Consider the following 18,280-nt stretch of genomic DNA (forward strand, 5'->3'; position numbering starts at 1 on the left):
GCTCTCTGGTTCCTATGTCTTCATCTTTGTCCTGTTCTTTGGTTCCAGTGTTCGTCGTCCTTGTTCTTCAGTTCTTGTGGTCAGTTCTCCAGCGTTCTCCATCTCCTCATCTGCCCACCTCTCCTGCTCCTTGCCTTCCTGCCCTGCCTATCGGTCCCGCCTTCCCTTCAGACAGATACCTGGTATTGACCTCAGCTCACTTCCTGGACCGCCCTTGAGCGCCACCTGCCACTGATCACTGCCTGTCTCCTGGACATCCTTGAACACTGCCTGCCACTGACCCCAGCCTGCTTACTGGACATCTTTGCCACCTGCCATTGACCACTGCCTACCTCCTGGACAACCTTGAACACCACCTGCTACTGACCTCAGCTTGCTTCCAGATTCGCCTGTACTATCTAGTATCCTCAATGGATCTTTTGATGGTCAGCAGAGGCCCCCACCTAAGACCTGCTGGCCCCAGCAGCCAAAGGCTCAACCTGAGGAGAACGTGGGGTGTTATATACAAAGCTCCAGTTAAACCTCTGCCTCATCCATCTCCTCCTGCCGATAATGGGAGACCTGCAGGGCTCCACTCTGCAGGCTGCACCAACTCCACCTCTGTCCAAGGGTCCACCCTCGCAACAATATTGTAGTAAATTCCCTCTCAGAGAAGAGGGAAAATCAAAGGTAGTTGCCAAAAAGCTACTCCTGTTCTGAGCTGGAGTCAATACAAATATTTCTTTTCCACCTATTACCAGAACCTGTGTACTAAGCAGATTACAATAGAGCCATAAATATAAAAAATGACGTACAAATACACAACAATCAATGCATTATAATAAAGCAAAATAAAATCTGAGACATCTTAAGATATATATAATGCCATGGAAGCCTCCTGATACAACTAAGATTTTAACAATTTCCTAAAGGATTAATAGTCCTGCATCTGCCGCAAATCTAAAGGGAGGTTATTCCACAAAATGAGATCTCTTAGGGAAAAAGCATGGTGGTGGGTCTCCTGCAACTGTGCCGCTTTCACATTAAGGGTTCTCAACAAATGCAGACTGGCTGATCGCAAGGAATGGGACAGACTATTAAAGATGTATAAGTGGAGTGTGGGAGGAAGGGTAATAATCCTCTGTGGGTTAATTAATAATTTGGCAACAAACTGGAAGGCATTAATGGATCATCTATGATGACTCTGCCACCTCAGCATCTCAGATTTATTTTTCCAAACCATACAGATGAGATGGTCATCTTCCATCAATACCCCTTTTATGACAGTTGATTTTCATCAGATCTTGAATATATTTATGCTGTTTGTCAGTTGGAGGCCCATAAACGTGAAAATAAATGGCAAAATGGAGCTGTACCCTGAGCTAACATGCATAGGAAAATTAAGAATGGCTTAGTACAAACTTACACTTAACACAGACACCATCATGAATACTGGAAGAGTGGTCGCTTGTATTTAGGGATTCTGATTTTAGGTTTTAACTGATAAACCCTGATAAAACACCCCGATACAAAAAACAAACAAACAATGTTTAATAAACACCAGAAAAACAGAACTTCTCCTAGTACTCTCTCATCTCTCATTTGCGTACCCTGGATTCTCTGCTTTGTTTTTGTGCCTCTTCCTCGCTAACAACTCCTCAGCTGCACAAATGTATGTATTTCATTCAACCCGAAGAGGTACCCAAGAAAAGTCCCTGATATTTGGTAACCCCCAAAGATCACTTATTTAACTGGAAAATTAACATCTAAATTTGCAATTTATAAATACCTAAATTCAGGAGCCCTAGTTATATTTCTGTAGGTTTAAGATAGTGCCCAGGCAATTCCAACATCATTGAAACTTTCACTTTAAGTCATTCCTTGCCCAGCAGATGAGGTGGATATAGAAATGGCCCAAAGAAAGCAAAACTTTACTCCTATTGTTGGGGAACGCTAGGAGAGTGGTCCCACTTCCCAGGAGATGTGTGTCCTTGGGCCACGGCTCGACCCCAGCGGGACTCTGAGGAGGTGCCGCGGTAGGCGTGGCATGCCCAAGCATGGGCTGGACAGGAACGAGGCTGGTGTGATGACTGGGGACACTGATCCTCCTCCGGACCTGCATGCTTCGGAAGACCCAACAACGCAATGTTGGTCTTGTGAACGGTCCTCCGACCGTTCCCAGCCCTTTCGGACCTGCCGCAGGGTACGGCACGAAGCGGTAGACCGGATGGAGGCCAGGGCAGTGAAGACTGGAACATAGAGATACTGACGAGACTTCAGGAACGACGTAGACTTAGGCATAGACGTGGAGTCTGGAATGAGGTGCTGGATGCATAGACGTGGACTCAGGCACAGACGTGGACTCAGGATGAGGTACTGGATGCACAGAAGTGGACTCAGGAACGAGGGCTGAATGCATAGACATGGACTCAGGCACAGACGTGGACTCAGGACGAGGAACTGGATGCACAGAGGTGGACTCAGGAACAAGGGCTGGATGCACAGACGTGGACTCAGGCACAGACGTGGACTCAGGACGAGGTATTGGATGCACAGAGGTGGACTCAGGAATGAGGACTGAAGGAAGACATGGGCACTGTCCCTCAGGGCGCCCTACTCAGGCCACCCGCGGGACTGAGTCGCGGACCACCCTGTCCCATGTGCACCCTACACAGCCCAGGAAGGCTGGTCGCGGACCACGCTGAGAACGGGAGAGCACAGGGAAGAAGAAGCGGTGGTTTACTGCACTCCTGGCAGTCGAGGCAAGTTGCTGCACTCCTGGCAGCCGAAAGCTGGTGCTGCACTCCTGGCAGCCGAAGGCGAGTTGCTGCACACTGGCAGCCTAAGGCAGGTTAAAGCATCAGGATCAGGAACAAACACTAAGGATACTGGAACAAGAGACAGACCTCGGGGCTGGAACATGGACATCTGGAACAGCAGGTAACATCAGGACTGGAACACTGATACTGGATCAAGAGACAGACCTTGGGTCTGGAACAGCAGGCGGACATCAGGACTGGAACAGAAGGCGGACATCAGGACTGGACGAGGAGCTCCAACAAGTAACAGGAAACACAGGACCTTGCAGAAGTGCTGGAACACGGACGACTCCTGGAGCGAAGGATCTCAGGAGTGACCAACTCCTTGCGAAGGCAAAGTTAGACTGGACGCTGAGCCCTTTTGTAGGGCTGATGAGGACAACGCCCAGGGAGGGGTCAGCAGGGGGCCACACCTGGCTGGCCCTTGAAGAACAGACGAGAGGCGCTCGCCCGCGCCTAAGGAAGCTGGAGAGAAGAGAGCTGGAAGCTGGTGGCGTCCTCAGCCACATGGAGGGCCCATGGAAGCCAGGCAGGCAGCGGAGCAGCCCTGCCCTGAAGCTGGAGAGGTGGCAGGCTGCTGAAGCGGCTTCCAGCTGTGAAGACAGAAGCAGGAAGCAGGAAGAGAGGTAAGGCTGGCTGCAGGGAGCTGTGGGAGCTGTAGCAGGCTGCGGGCACCGGCAGGGACGGCCTCCCTGCCAGCTGAAGACCCCGGCAGTGAAGCAGGACATCGGGGGAGAGCTGGAGCAACAGCAGCAGTCCTGGCCGCATGGAGGAGCTCCCGGCAGCATGGAAACAGCTGTGGGGACGGCCCCAGCTGATTCAGGGGAAGCAGCAGCGTCAGTGGCCTGACTGGCCGCGAAGGTAAGAGCCTGCCCGCGCTCCTCACGGGCAGGATTGCAACACCTATGGGCATTTCGGATGAAGGAGGAGGTAACGTTTTCTTAGGCCTCAGGTATGGAAAGTGCCCGTTGTTGTTCCAGTTTGAAGATTGCTATCAATTCAATACAACCCAAGAAGTAGGTTGAGGGGCAAAAGGGAGGCCAAAAGAAAGTGCTGTAAAAGGCATTTTAACTTTAGAACATTCTGAACCTATAGGAATATGGGGGAAAAAAAAAAAAAGTAAGGTAAGGCAGGAGCACCAGGCTCAGTTGTTAGGTGCTCAAGTTGGGAGGGGGAAGGGGCAGTGGCAACTGTGGAGGGTCTGTTGAGAGTCCACTTCCTGCGTGGCCTGAACATTTTTAGGCACCACTTGTGAATCTCTCTCTTTTTCAAGCCCAACTTGTATTTTTAAGACCCTAATTAATTATGAAAACTTGAGTATGTGTAGTGTACCCTCTCTAGGCCAAAAATAATTTGACTGAATGGAGATCATAGTAAGTATGCCATTATTACCACTTCCCTTTATAAGGCTCTGAGCGCTGACAAAGTCAGAGCATGGCAGATAACTGGAAACATTTCTTTGTCTCTCTAAAGGATGTTTATTGTTTTCTTACGCTTGTTGAAACTCAAGTGTGACCCAGAGGGAGATGCAGGTCCCTCAGTCTGTTTCCCACAATGAGGCATACATTATTTGAGAGCAAGTGTTTGTTTGCATAGGTTTGTGGTTAATCTATAATAAGGTGTAGCTGTTGGAAATGTTTGTGATGCTACATGATTGGCTCGTCAGCAGCTTGTTCAGCTGAGAACACGACATGCTTGTCGCTCGGTGGTGGGCTAGCAGTGGTTAGTGGCTTAGGTTAGCAATGCCTCCACTTTTCCAATTGAACCTTCATTTTATGGACGTTGTAATCTTCAGATATATAATAGACCCTGAGAAATTTGTCTCTGGGCCTATTAAAGAAATCATGCCATAGAACCTGTGTCTCTTAGTCTTTCTCCCACATGTACATGCCACTTAGACAAAAAAAACAAACCCCAAAATACTGTCTTTTTTAAGCATGTAAATGCTCATTTTCGGTTGTGTGCACAATTCAGCAGATACATGTGTGTCAGTGCACCTAAAGTTCTGCTTTATATTATAAACTGTGCAGCGTGAGCCTTACAGTTTATAAAACACTGCATATCCCTGCCTCGAAAGTAAACTTGTATGTGCCAGTGCGTACAAATTAGTAATGAAGTGGTGCGTATGGTTTTTGTAAGTATATAAAAGTACTTGCATTTAATTTAGGCACACAATAATTGTAAAATGTGTGCATAATAACCCTCAACTTATGTACGGAGATGGGTATTTTAAAAAGCTGGCTAATGTACGCGCGTATTCTGCTTAGGAAAAGACTTGTGCCATATTTCCAAACACCACTTTGCCAAGACCTACACCAGTTCACCCACACCTTCCAACATTTGCTTCAGATTCCCCCACCCAAAAACCGCCTACACACGGGAAGTTGGATTTAATTTCCGCAGCTTGATGAGCTAGCCTGAAAACATGTGCACATGTTTGATGATGTATACGCATAGTCCTTTAACCAATATGTAAACGTGTGTGTACTTCAAAACCCTCCAAATGCCCTCTTTGTGCACGCATATATTTTCATGTGGCAGCAATATATATGAGCTCCCACCCTTCTGAAAATTCACTTCCTGTACACAGAGACAGTGTACATGCATAATGTGCCGATTTTATATGTACAACCCCCCCAACATAATTTTGTGAAAATTCCCCTTTAAGAATTCAGCTTCCAGACTAAGATGCTGCTCTATACCCTTTACAGACTCTAATTTTAATATTAGGGTTAATTCTGTAATATTACTGTCATTTTCATATTTTCTTATGACTGTACTAATTATACAACAAACAATTTACTATACAGCTGAGGCAGGAGATAAAGTGATACTGCTGGAGCAGTGCTACATGTACTGTATGAAATTTGCACATGAGGGCAAAATGAAACAGACAATTGCTTTTGGCGGACTGTGGAGATTAGTACTTCATTGCATACTAACAAAGTGCTAATTGCTTCTTTTGACCACAGGCCCAGTTTATAAAAGCTTTTGCACAAATGTGCTCGGTGCACTGAATTATAGAACTAACACTGCATTATTTCTCAGAACAGCTTGAAAATTTGTTTAGGGCAGTATGTATTAGCATTAATTATGTGTGCCAAAATAAAAAAAAAAAAAAACAACTAAATAAAAGGACAGCTCAGAGATACTCAAAGTTTCAAAAGAACAGCCCTTGTGCTAATCACTTAAGTTACAAATGTTACATTTGGTGTTGGACGGTGCTGAAGAGCGATAGGCATAAATTGATAAGATTTACAAACACAGGAGGGTTGTCGTGCATCTAAAATATTGCATAGAATAACTGCTTTGGCCAATTAATAAGCAATCATTGGCTTCAGCTTGGTCCATTCATTAACAAAACCAGGTGTTAAGTGAAATGAATACAGCCTAGAAGAGGACTGGAGCCATTACACAAGCAAGAATCTCTGGGAAATGTACAAATAGCAGCTGTTTTGGAAATTCTGCCAATAGCTTAATGACCGGTTTCCATGCACCAGAAAAGCACTGCAAGATTTTTTTCTGAAAATGCATTTTGAACATTATTTATTTATTTATTTATTTAATTTTATATACCGGCAACCGTTTGCACATCGTGCCGGTTTACAGATAACTTAAAACAAGGATATATATAGGCAAAGCCTTTACAAGGAACATTGTGTAACCTAGAACATAGTAACAGATCAATAACTAAATAAATAGGGGAGGGAGGGGAGGGGGTGGTCGAGACAAAGGGGGGGGGGCAGGGGGGGTGAAGACGGAAACGTGAGGAGAAAATATGTACAGGGAAACAATGAACAAGTGGTATGTACATAGGTTGTGTGCAATATTTGAAAATGCGCAAGGGCAACAGTGAAAGGGGTAAGAAGATATGTACGGTGCTAATAAGAGATAAATTATTGTGTGCATGATAAGTGAGGGGTTTGTGGTTGTCTTGAGGGGATGGGTGTAGGTCCTGTGGTGGGGGTGTTAGTACTGGTACTAGATGGAGGTTGGGTTAAGGTGTTTATAGGTGGTGAAGGTGATTGGGGGTATGCTTGGAGGAAGAGCCAGGTTTTGAGTTTCTTTTTAAAGGTGGGTGTGGAGGTTTCGGTGCGAAGGTCAAGTGGCATGGAGTTCCACAGGGAAGGGCCTGCGAGGGATAGGGCCCTATTGGTGGTGGAGATGAGTCTTGTGGATTTTATAGATGGGGGGATAAGAGTTCCACGAAGGGAGGAGCGGGTAGGTCTTGTGGAGGTACGAGGGAGGAAGGGTGGGCTTAACCAGTTGTAGTGTTCATTAGTAATACTTTTGTGGATGAGGGTAAGGGTCTTGTATAGGATGCGTGAATGGATGGGCAGCCAATGGAGATTGATGAGGGTGGGGGTAATGTGGTCTTTCTTCTTGACATTAGAGAGGATGCGTGCAGTAGCGTTTTGAAGGAGTTGGAGAGGTCTGAGGTGGGTGGCAGGGAGTCCAAGTAAGAGTGCGTTACAGTAATCGATTTTTGAAAAAATTAGTGATTGGAGTACTGTGCGGAAGTCATGGAAGTAGAGGAGGGGTTTGAGTTTTTTGAGGGTTTGGAGTTTGAAATAGCAACTGCTAACGATAGATTTGATATATGGTTTGAAGGTTAGTTGGTTGTCAAGTATAACACCCAAGTTTCTTGTGTCGGGGATAAAGTTAGGAGTCTGAAGCGTGGAGGGACAGGGTATGGGTGCATGTTTGGAGGAGATGAGGAGGAGTTCAATTTTCTGAGGGTTGAGGGCTAAGTGCATGTCGGTGAGAAGTTGGTTAATGGAAGTGAGAATGGTGTCCCATCTATGTAGAGCAGTGAGTACAGTATCTGTGAAAGGAATGAGTATTTGCACATCATCTGCATAGATGAAGTGTGTAATACCAAGGTTAGAAAGGAGGTTTGTGAGGGGGAGCATGTAAATGTTGAATAGCGTGGAAGAGAGGGAGGATCCTTGGGGGACGCCACAGTCGAGATTAACAGGGGGGGATTTATTATTATTTATAAGGAGGTCCATATTCAAAAGCCATGTAGAAGGCCTATATTTAGCCCTTATTTGTCTAGCTGAGCCGGCAAGAGGCGTTTCGAAGACGAGTGGAGTTAGCCGCATCAGTTCAGCGTTAGCCGCTGAACTGATGCGGCTAACTTTGGTTGGGCCATAGGGCTGTCCTAAAGTTAGCCGGTTTAAGATAGCCGGGTATACAGTAACTTTAAGATAGCGACCGTGCCACTGAATATACCCTGCTAGTTAGCCGGATATGTTTATCTGGCTTAACTACCCGAGATGCACATTGGCTGAAAATGGACCCCAAGGTTTTTCCAAACATTAATCAAACATAACAAATGTTGACAAGAAATAAGACAGGAGATTCATTAATTTGTTGTTAAAACATTTAGAAAGAAATAATGAAATTTTCCCCAGAGTTTAAAGTTCACGTGCGAAGAGATCAAAAAGAATTTATCTTAAAAGGAATAAAAACAACTATCGGAAAGAGAACATCAGCATGGTGAATGCACAGAAGGAGCATTAAGCACATAATAGATTTAGAAGCTGATATTCTAAATTTAGGCATCTAAGGCCCGAATTTGCTAAGGCTTTTCTCCCATTCTGTGTGTATACGGGGAAAAATGCTTAGTAAATCAGGCCAAAAGTTAGGTGTAAGATTCATGGACCCTTGTTGCTGAGGTGAAGTTGGCTCAACCCACAGGGAAGGCCCTGTAGATCCTCACTGACAGCTGGTGGACCTCAGTGGAGAAGAGATGAATCAGGAGCTTCACTTATACCAACCCGTTTCCCCTTGGGTTGAGCCCTCGGTTCCTGGGGGCCAGCAGGTCTTGGGCAAGAGTCTCTTAGGAGTAGACAAAAGCAGAGATCCAAAGTCTGGCTTGCGTCAGAGGCAGGTAGCAGATAAGGATATTCAATGTTCAAGCTAAGGTCAGTGGCAGGTGGCAGACAAGGATGGTCAAGGTCCAGGCTCAGGTCAGAGGCAGGCAGAAGGCAAGAATGATTAGAGACCAATCTAAGGTCAAATCCAGAAGTCGGTCCAAGGGCAAGCGAAGGAGGCAAGGAGAAGAACTGGCAGGAAGGACCAAGCTGGGCTGGAGAGACAAGGCAGGCAGGGTTGGGGGGGACAAGGCAGGTTAAGGACAATATCAGGAATGCAGGGAAAGCAGAAACTCACTCTACATATGAGATGCAGGTGACCCATTGCTGAGGCGAAGAGAGGACATCCTGGGAGGAGGCCTTTTATAGGGCTGAGGTGATGTCATCAGTGTGTACCACAGGCACTTTCCCTAGGGTTGCCAACTTTTCCAAGGACTAGGACTGGACACTTGAGGACTGGGGGGTGGGATGGGGGAATGGCACCCCCTCATTTGCATAAATTTTAGATCCTGCCAGTGAACTGCCTAAACAGTGTATCTATGCATCTGCAGAACCACTGGGAGCTGAGGGCTGTGCTATGCTGTCCAATCACAGCATGGGAAAGGAGGCAGGGATACGGCACAGGTCTCCTCAGATAGTTAGAGGAAGAGAAAGGCAGGACAGAACCTAAGAGGCTGTGGAGAAAAAGAAGGAGCCACCTGCAAAACTGGACATTTAGTGTTCGATCGGTACTTCTGACTGGACACTGTACAGAATGCCTGAAAACCTGGCTGCCCGGTCCAAAACTAGACAGTTGACAACCATAGCTTTCCTGCTGTGGGCCCTTTAAGTAGTGCATAGTTCAGCACAAATGCACCTAGAGGGGCTTCGGGAGGGCTCAGCAATGACAGCACCCTGCTCCAGAGAGAGGGACTAGCTGGTCGAGATGTCAGGTAGGTAGCATGGCTAATGGGGCCTACCCATGAGCCATGAAATGTAATATTACGTAGGGATGTGCACTGATTTTTTTTTGTGTCTTTTTCATTTTGGGTCGTTATCTGTTTGATTTCGTTTTTAAAATGGTTTGGGACATTTTTATTTCGGGTTTTCCTAATTTTGGAGTTAGTGCGCACTAATGGGACTTAAGGGTAGATTTTCAAAACTTTTGCGTGCGCATCCATGTGCCCGCGCTACCCAGCGTCCATGGCAAGCGCATGTTATAAAATTTCGTATTGGCACGCGCAAGAGGGGGTATAGTTTAGCAAATGAATGTGGCGATGCATCTGGGCCTTCCCCAGTTCCCTCCAATTAAGGAGCGGACTGGGAGGGAACTTCCCAACTCCTTAGCCTAACCACCCTTCCCCTTCCCCTATCCTACCCTCCCCTTATCCCTGTCCTAACTAGCCCTAATTTTTCTATTTGACCTTTTGCTCCTGCCAAGGAGCAGGAGCCAGTTGAGCATTCCGGCACCCTGCCGGCGAGCGATACCCCGGCATAGAGGCGCCCAGCCACTGTGCTGGGCGCCTCTAGCCCCACCCCCGGACCACCCCACCTCCCAGATTGACCCATTTTCAAGCTCCAGGACTTACACGCATCCTGGGGTGTACGCGCATGGCTGGGCCATTTGAAAATTGGTCCAGCGCGCATAAGACCCAGCCACACGCATAAACCCCGGGATTTAGGCACACCGGGGTTTGAGAATCTACCCCTTAGTGCGCGCTAACTGGATGCTAACTATAGTTAGTGCGCACTAATTAATAATGTTACCAATAAAAAGTGTCAGTTGGGGAGCAGTCCATTATCTACAGGTATGGTTCTGCATTCCCATTGGCTGTCTCCTTATTTACTTGTTTCTGTTGCCAAGGTTGCAAGGTGGTGTTTGTGGGGGGATGGCTAGTGCCTGGTAACAAGTGTAAACAACAAGTGATGTAATAATAGCATCAAGTTCTAGTCAGCAAAAGCACGTAAAGCAAATGGTTATTTAAAATTTGCCAATCCCTTTATATTTTAGGAAAGGGGACATGGCATTTTGGGATATGTATACTTTGAATTTCCCTGGTGTGAGTCTGTGTGTTTGGGTAGGGGTGGGGGGTGACTATTGAGAGGGAAAGTGACTTGGGTAAATGGACAGGGTGACATGTGGGAGAGAATGTAGCTGGGGTGGTGACTAGAGAGAGAGAGATCCAACCTGATGTGTGTGGGGGGTAACTTGTCACCCCATACAGTTAACCCAGTCACCCTCCCCTCCCTCACACATACACCAGGCTGCCTGTCTCATCAATTACCATGCCAAGCAGTCTCTCTCCCCCGTCATCCCATATAGTCACCTCAGTTACTCCCCCCTTACCAGTCACCCCCACACACCAGGATGCCTTTCTCTCACCACTGACCAAATAGTCTCTCTTCTACCTGTCACCCCATATAGTCACCCCTGTCACTTCCCCTCTCTCCAATCACTCCCACACACCAAGATGCCTTTCTCTCACCACTCACCAACCAGTCTCTCTCCCACCTGTCACCCCATATAGTCACCCCAGTCACTCCCCCTCTAACTAATCACCTCTACACACACCAGGCTGCCCTTTCTCACTAGATATCACTTCAACTAATCTCTCTCCCACCTGTGACCTTACACATTCACCCCAGTCACTTCCCCTCTCACCAGTTACTAGGGATGTGCAGAGCAAAAGTTTATGTCCATATGTCAATATGTCCAAAGGGGGTCCCATTTGCGGTCAATATGGACATAAAAAAAATTAAATGAGTTGGGTATATGTCCATATGTGCAAAAAAAAAAATTTAAACCCCCTCACCCTCCTTAATCCCCCCCTCCCCCAGACTTACCACAACTCCCTGGTGATCGAGCGAGGAGTGAGGACGCCATTTCTGCAATCCTTGGCGAGAAGCATGTGACGTCGGCGCCACGTCGAGTGACGCGGCGTCACGTGATTCCCGGCGAGTTCGCGCCGGAAGGCTCGTTCGGCCCAAAAAGAACTTTTGGCCAGCTTGGGGGGGGGTCAGGAGGCCCCCCCAAGCTGGCCAAAACTCGCCGGGAATCACGTGACGCCGCGTCACTCGACGTGGCGCCGACGTCACATGCTTCTCGCCAAGGATTGCAGAAATGGCGTCCTCACTCCTCTCTCGATCACCAGGGAGTTGTGGTAAGTCTGGGGGGGGGGGATTAAGGAGGGTGAGGGGGTTTAAATTTTTATTTTGGCTCAACAATCGCGATTTCCAACATATCCAACATAGCTATGTTGGATATGTGGGAAATCCGATCGTTTATGTTACATCACTTTTTTAAGTTAAAAAAAAAATATGCGTAGCGTTTTACATATGCGGTCAATACGAATGCACACCCCTACCAGTTACTGCCCCCTCACCCAAACACACAGACACCAGGGGAATTAATAGTATGCATATTCTAAAATGCCAGAGTTCCTTCCCTAAATTACAAAGGGCTTGGCAAATTTTAAAATATTCATTTGAATTACATGCTTTTGCTTATTCTGACTAGAACTTGATGGTATTAATATATCACTTGTTTGTTTACATTTGTTACCAGGCACTGGCCATCCCCCCACAAATACAACCTTGCAACCTTGGCAACACAAACAAGTAACTAAGGAGACAGCCAATGGGAATGCAGAACCATACCTCTAGCTAATGAACTGCTCCCCAATTAACACTTTTTAACTTATTGGTAACGTTTTTAGTTAGTGCACATTAACTATAGTTAGTGCTCGCAAACATCCAGCTAGTACGCACTAAGTCCTATTAGTGTGCACTAACTCTGAAATTAGGAAAACTAGTTAGTGCGCACTATTAGGACTTAGTGCGCACTGACATCCGGTTTGTGCGCACCAAGTCCCATTAGTGTGCACTAAGGGGTAGATTTTATAAAAGTAAGTAAGCCAGATTTTAATAGATACGTGCGTAGCCATGAGTATCCATTAAAATCCGGGGTCGGTGCGCACAAGACTGCCCAAAATCGGCAGCCTGCGCGTGCCGAGCCACGCAGCCTGCCTCTGTTCCCTCTGAGGCCGCTCCGAAATCGGAGTGGCCTCGGAGGGAACTTTCCTTCCATCCCCCTGCACCTTCCCATCCCTTCCCCTACCTAACCCACCCCCCATCCCTATCTAAACCCCCCCATCTTTGTTTTAAAAGTTACGCCTGCCAGAGGCAGGCGTAACTCACGCGCGTCCCGGGGCTTGTTTGCTCCACCGAGCCTATTCAACATAGGCTCGGCGTGCGCAGGGGGAACCTTGGGCAGGTTTTTGGGGGGGTACGCATGTATCTTACGCGCGTACCCTTTGAAAATCTGCCCCTATGTACGTAATATAGGAAAACTGTAACTAGTGCACACGAAATACTAATTTTTACGAAATTTCATTTTTTTTTTCATTTCGTGGCACTCCAGAAACAAGATGTCAGACAATTTTGCTGCCATTGTCTATTTCCAAAGGTTTCTAAATGTTTAAATGTTTAAATGTTCCCCGTTTTTTATGTAATGCTCACAAGCACTCTTATTTGTTCCATGTTCTTGTTCCATGTAATGCACTTGTTCCATGTTCTTTGTTCCATGTAATGCTCTTAGGCAAGTTGAATTGTTTCACTGTAAACTGGTTTGATTTGCATCCTATGCAAGAAGATCTGTATATAAAAAACAATAAATAAATAAATAAATAAATAAAATAAATATTTCGTTGAAAACAAATGCACATCCCTAATATTAGGTGCTTCAATTAGGTGCCTATTTTCAGACAAACTTAGAATCCTAAATTTTCAATTGAAAATTCATGTAAATTTAGGACCCTAAAACTTGAAGATGTATTTTCAAAGGCTTACGCACATTAAAAAGTCCATTTACGCATGTATGTTTTCTAATCATACTTAACACGTATTTTAAAAAGGGACCACATATGCATGTGTATATGCATATGCAAACAAAGTATATGCATAAAAAAGGGTGTGTTGGGATGGGGTTAGCACATAGGCCCATAATGAGATATTTTGAAAGCACTGTTCACACAATCATCATTCAACTTATGCGGCTTAGTTATGCACACAGGTAGATGGTATATAAGAACTTTTAAATAAATAAACAAGTGTAAACTTTCATTATGATTTTTGACTTGGCATTTGACAGGTTGGCTTTTCCAGGTGAATGCACACATTGGAGCAGGCAAGGGAGTTGGAGGAAGTGCACCAGGGACAGACAGAGACCTACTGGGGCCAAATTGTGTCACAGCTGGGTCATACAGTGGGTTCACCAGGACATACAGAGTCATATGGGGAGGGAAGAGTGATGGTACCTGGGATAGATGGGGGTCCAAAAGAGAGGTGGAGTGAGTGTACTTGTGATAGACTGGGCTATACTGGGTGGTAACTGGGACATACTGATTTTTACTGGGGGCTACTGGAACAGATTGGGAGATAATATAGACATCCAGGACTTTACACGGGGGTGGGAGTGTATGTTACGGGGACCTTTTGGGACCTACTGGGGGTGGGAGTCAGTGATGGAGATTACCTTTTAAAAATGACTCTAATTGCCTTATGGATATTTATGGCACAATGATTGAGGAGGAAGAGAGAACAGAGGAGAAGGAGGATTATGATGAAGAAGTACCCCTTACAGATAGTGTACAGGACTAAACACAATTTTTGGATTTCTCAGAGGAGAAAGTCATGCACATGTTCAAGTTCAAATAAGGAAACCATACTGTACCTATGCTGTCAGTTAGAGCAGGACCTGAAATCTACCACCGGAAGGTTCATTGTCAGCACACATCAAGGTCACTACCACTCTGCCATTTTTGGCCATTGGCATCTCAAGACAACTCTAGGGGTTACAGCTGGAAGAAGCCAGTCTACCACCTCCATATGAATTGATCAGTTCCTGGCCTCATTTCTCTGGAAACACGTCACTATATATCCTTCCTTCAGAGCAGACAACAAGAACAAATCATAGCAGATATCTAATCAAATAGCATGCTTCCCCTCTGTCTTGGGAGCTATTGATTGCAGTGACATCCGTATAAGGACACCAGGGGGAGGCAACTGCAAGGGCTTCTACTCCCTCAATATGTAGGTAGTGTGATGCCAAGAAAATAATCATGGACATCATGCCCAGGTTTATAGGTTTCATTCACAATGCCTACATACTCTTGCAGTTAGGAATTTATGAATGCTTCCAGGAAGGCCACATCACCGGGGCTGGCTACAAGATAGGAATGCACTTATCACTACCATCACACATCAACTAACCTCTTCTTATTGTTTCCCTCAAATCTAAGTGGACTGACAGATTTGGACCAGAAGGATTACTCTAATCCTGCCCTGTGAACTACCCCGCTGCCCAACCCAAGGGCATATCTAACTGCTCTTCTCTGCCTTCTCCCCTACAGGTGATAGAGGGTATCCACACAAAACCTGGCTCATTATCCCACTGACTAACTCACAGACCACTGCAGATGTTTGATACAACAGGGCCCACTGGCAGACCAGGGCAGTTATCAAGATAATGTTCAGCCTACTCAAAACGTGTTTCCATTCCTTGGACAGATGTGGGGGATGCCTTCTCTGCAATCCCCTTAAAATCTGGGAGATCTTTCTAGCCTGCAATATGCTTTATAACCTTGTGAAGACCAGCGGTCTGCCTCTCTAGAGGGACTAGAAGATCATCTAGATGATGAGGAGGTGGTGGAAGAAGATATTAGTCAGGAGGGATTGCAGGAGATATACCATCAAATTCAACGGCAGGCTATAGAGGAAATGAACACTCTGATACAAAGACATTTTAGAAGGTGTGTTCAATGTGATGAATAATATATTAAATGAAATTAGCGCTTCCATAGCTGCCCTCCTTTTTGGGGTGGGGGAAGCTCTGTTTGCTTTGATTGTCCAATTTTGTCACTCTTCCATAGCAGTGTCCTATTACTGCTGATGCTGGCCTTGGAGGGCATGGGACCTGGGAGCAATGGCACATCAATGGATCTGCTGCAGGGGCCTTCAGGGTTCAGAGTCAGCTGAGAAGATAGGCCGGCAGCTGTGGTGGGGCCTTCCTCCTCAGCCACCTGTTTCCTCGGAGAGGAGGTAGCAGGGCTTAATTTGTGGGGGATCTGCCTGGACCTCATCTCACTGCCCTTCATCTGCCTTGACCCTAGCAGGTCTATCCTAGCCCTGCCAGCCCCCAGAACCCAAGGGTTCAAACTGTGGGGGAAGTGGCCAGTACAGGTGAAGACATAGAACTACCTGATCTAATCTAAGAGTGTATCTGCTACCGCCTTCGGGGGACTAATCTATGTCTCCGCATATTGGGTAGTATCAACCCTGCACTCTCCCTTGAACGTTACATGCATTTGCATGCACACAATATAAAATTCATGTGCATGAGTGCACGAACCCATATATGCATGATTAAAATTTAGGCCTGTAATTCATTTGCCTTCATTTAGGAATCAATGAGGATAATTTATCAGAATGCGTTAGGGCGTTATCGTGTATGTTAGGGCCCCAATGCCAGTGATAATGCCGTAATGCACGCGATATATACCACATCACGAAATGTGTATACAAATTTAAAATTAGTGTTTGAGTGGGAGGAGTAAATGGAAATGAGGGTCAGTTAACATTGCATGTGATAAAGTAATGCACACTATTGCAGGATTTAACGCTGGAAATAACCACATCTTTTTTCTGTGCATTATGCCTGCACTAGCGGCCGAAACGGTATTTATTGCAAATGCTAGTTTGGGAGAGGGAGAGGGAAGCTCACTTTTTATTTTTATTTTTTTTTATTTATTAACTTTTATTTACCGACATTCGTGAAACACATCATGCCGGTTTACAAAGAACTCAGGCGGGAAATACAATAAAACAATATAAACAATATAATAATATAATATAACAAGATAAAAAAAGATAAAAAAATAACATTGAATAGCAGAAACAGGAGTCAGAAATACAAAATGAACCAAAATGGAGCAATAACAAAAGGGGGAGGAAGGCCGTAGGGAGGGAAGGAGGATAGGGGGGAGTGGGAAAGGGGGGCTGGGGAGCGGGAGGGGAAAGAGCATATCTAGATGAATATATAAACAAAGATAAAATAGAATAGAGGGAGACTATGTACAGTGGGAAAATGTACAGGTACTATTAACTTAAGTAGTACTAAGGAAGTATTGGACATCCGGCCGTATTGATTGGGCGGCGGTATTCACTAGGATATAACTTAAATAGTGGGAAACTATGGGTGTAGGGGGAGGGAGGAGTACAGGGGAGAGGGTTGAGGCCAGGTGGCCCAGGGATCGAGGGTGGCTAGAGAAGAAGGGGATGGGTTGGGCGAAGGGAGTAAAGGGTGGATGAAAGGGCAGGGGGAAACTGAGAGGAGTGGTGGCAGGAGTGAAAAGTCGGGCGGGTGGAGTTGGGAGGAGAAGTTAAGTTTGGTTAGTGTCGGGGTAGGCCTGTCGGAAGAGCCATGTCTTGACTCCTTTCTTGAAAGTGTGGAGGGATGACTCTTGGCGTAGGAAGGTGGGGAGGGAGTTCCAGAGGGTGGGGCCAGCGATGGAGAAAGCTCTTCCTCTGGTGTGAGTTGAATGTGCTGATTTGAGGGACGGGGTGTGGAGAGTACCTGTCTGGGTTGTTCTTGTGGGGCGGTCAGAGGCGCGGAAACGGGGCATTTCATCGAGCCAGGTGTGATTATGTTTATGTAGGGAGTTGTGAAGGATGGTGAGGGTTTTGTATTGTGAGCGGAAGGAAATGGGCAGCCAATGTAGGTCCTTTAGGATAGGGGTGATGTGGTCCCTTTTACGCGTACTGGTTATGATTCTCGCCATGGAATTTTGTAGGATCTGAACATTTTATACCACTGTAAGAGGGTGCATTATGAACTTCGGGTGAGGTTTGTGGGCTGAGTTGGGTTTTGGGGGGCAGTTTTACATGCACGGTCATATGTACGAACAGCACAGTTACCATCAGTGAAGATTTAATGTGATTTGGAGGGATGAAAGGTGAAAGAAGAGTAGATATGTACCATGCTCTCGCTACCTATTCATACCCACAAACCTCACCCCAAGTTACTAGTGTCCCGTCTTACAGTGGTATAAATAGTTAAATGTTTTGTGAGTCTCTACAGAGTTTCTCTCTCTTTCTCTCTCTCTCTCTCCAGTAGCCCAAAGCGATAAAAGCCTAGATTGACTTCTCAGCTTACGATACGAAAATAACATGTGTGCGATTTTAATGTGCGTTGCGTTAAAATACCTATGTGGTACCAGGAAAATTATCCTAAACATGCCCCTTTTTTTTTTTTTACCGTGGGTGCTATTTTCACTCTATTTATAGCAAAGTGATGAATCTAGGCCTAAATTAAGTGCCTAATATTGAAAATCAGTGCTAAGTTTCTAATTTATTTTCCCTTCTCTAGCTCCACCCTTTAATCCATCCCTTTTTTAAGCTCCTAAATTTAGAAATTCATCCCTAGTAAATTTTCAAAAGGTACAATTTAGGATCCTAACTCCAAAAGTTAGGAGCCGAAACCAATTGAAAATCAGCCTCATAATATATACATCCCCAACCAGCGAATTATGATGGCATGGTGACTAAACTGTCCTCAGATTGTTCTAT

The sequence above is a fragment of the Rhinatrema bivittatum genome, chromosome 2 (assembly GCF_901001135.1).
Source record: "Rhinatrema bivittatum chromosome 2, aRhiBiv1.1, whole genome shotgun sequence".
In the NCBI taxonomy this organism is placed as follows: Eukaryota; Metazoa; Chordata; class Amphibia; order Gymnophiona; family Rhinatrematidae; genus Rhinatrema; species Rhinatrema bivittatum.